This window comes from Lontra canadensis, unplaced genomic scaffold (genome assembly GCF_010015895.1).
Source record: "Lontra canadensis isolate GAN:19392208 unplaced genomic scaffold, GSC_riverotter_1.0 scaffold9, whole genome shotgun sequence".
NCBI lineage: Eukaryota > Metazoa > Chordata > Mammalia > Carnivora > Mustelidae > Lontra > Lontra canadensis.
The window spans coordinates 16,124,086-16,125,870 of NW_022631003.1; the positions used below are offsets into that span (position 1 = coordinate 16,124,086).

The 1,785-nt window shown below is 51.1% G+C and overlaps 1 non-coding gene across 1 annotated transcript; it reads left to right on the forward strand.

The window, feature by feature from the left end:
• The first annotated feature begins 339 nt into the window (after positions 1-339).
• On the forward strand, positions 340-412 carry TRNAK-CUU. The gene has a single exon. It is a non-coding gene; the product is annotated as a tRNA-Lys (tRNA).
• Positions 413-1,785: the final 1,373 nt, after the last annotated feature.

Below are 1,785 nucleotides of genomic sequence, written 5' to 3' on the forward strand. Positions count from 1 at the left end.
AACCAAAACCTCCTCTGGAAGCAAAACTTAAACCTCACCAACTGGCCCTGTGTTCCTCTTTGAGACTCCCTAATTGATTGGCTACTTCCTGCTAGTTAACTTGGTAAAGGCTCATTACACCTTAAGGCTTGTGTTAGGTGGTGAATGAAAACAAGACACCTTTGGGAATTTTCTATAGAGTGGGAACCCCACACAGATGAGGAAGTGACTGTCTATAGCTCCTGCACTGGTGGAGTCCGGAAGCTGTTCTGGAAACAGAGAAGGGGGAATGAAAGATGGCCACCATGTGCCATGTTGGGAGGTGTGAGGAAGAGTAGCTGTCAAAAATGTCTCTGGGGGGCCTGGCTGGCTCAGTCGGTAGAGCATGTGACTCTTGATCTCAGGGTCATGGGTTCAAGCCCCATGTTAGGCAAAGAGCTTACATTTAGCAAGAAAAAAGAAAAGGAAAATGGGCATCTGGGTGGCTCAGTTGGTTGACCTTTGGAACTCTTAATTTCATCTCAGATCATGATCTCGGCGTTGTGGGGCTCCACATTTGGCCCCAAGTCTTCTTGTCCCTCTTCCTCTGCTCCTCCCCCCAGTTGTATGCACGCTCTCTCTCCCTCTCTCTTTTAAATAAATCAGTAAAATCTTAAAAAAAAAAATAAATAAAAACAAAAGAGAAGAAAATTGTCTTTGACCTAAGCTGAATGGGGATGTGATCCTTACCAAGGCTTAGGGCCCCACAATGTAACACAAGGAAGAAAAACAAGCAAAGGGTAAAAATGTCAAATTTTATGTTCTATGTATTTTAACACACACATTTAAAAAAACAACAAACAGGGGCGCCTGGGTGGCTCAGTGGGTTAAAGCCTCTGCCTTCAGCTCAGGTCATGATCTCTGGGTCCTGGGATTGAGACCCGCATTCGGCTCTCTGCTCAGCAGGGAGCCTGCTTCCCCCTCTCTCTGCCTGCCTCTCTGCCTACTTGTGATCTCCGTCTGTCAAATAAATAAATAAATAAAATCTTAAACAACAGACAAACCAACCAAACAATAGACAAGCAAACACCCACAGAGACACACCCCAGGATATGAAAGGAAAGGCATGGGAGTTTATCCAAAGAACTCTCTCCATGCCCCCGGAGAGAGAGAAGCCGCAGCACCATCACCCTGCCTGGTGCGAGAGGCCGCTCCCCGCACCTCCGCCGCCCCCAACCCCTGCTCCGCTGCAGCCCCGGGAAGCAGGCGCACGCAGAAGGGGAGGCCGGGAGGCCCTGCAGCGCAAGCGCCCTGAGGGGCAGCTCCAGCGGGTGGAACCACTTCTGACCAGCCAGCAGGTCCATCAGTGAGGCTCTGCGAGACTCTTTCAGGGAAGGGTTTAGGGGCAGTCCCAGAAGTGTGTTATTCAGGGTACGTTAATTGTAGGAATCCCCAAATCCTACTCCGAGGACTGTAGTCATTCAGGGCCCGGCTCCCCCCACCCACAGCTCCCCCGTCCCTCTGCTGCCCAAAGCTGTCTCCATCCAGACAGTGGATGAAAAGAGAGGGCCACGGCGGCGGGTGGGAGGTCTGCGGGCCACACCTGAGAGAGGCCCACTTCCGCTCACGTTTCATTGGCAGGAACTCAGTCACGTGGCCACCCTTACTGCAAGGGAGGCTGGGAAATGTATGCCCAGAAGAAGTGGAGACTATAGATCTATGCGTACTGCCAGTCACCCTCTGTCTGCAGAAAGGAAGTTCTAGGTTTCTAGGTCAGAGCCAGTGTGTGTGTGTGTGTGTGTGTGTGTGTGTGTGTGTGTGTGTGTG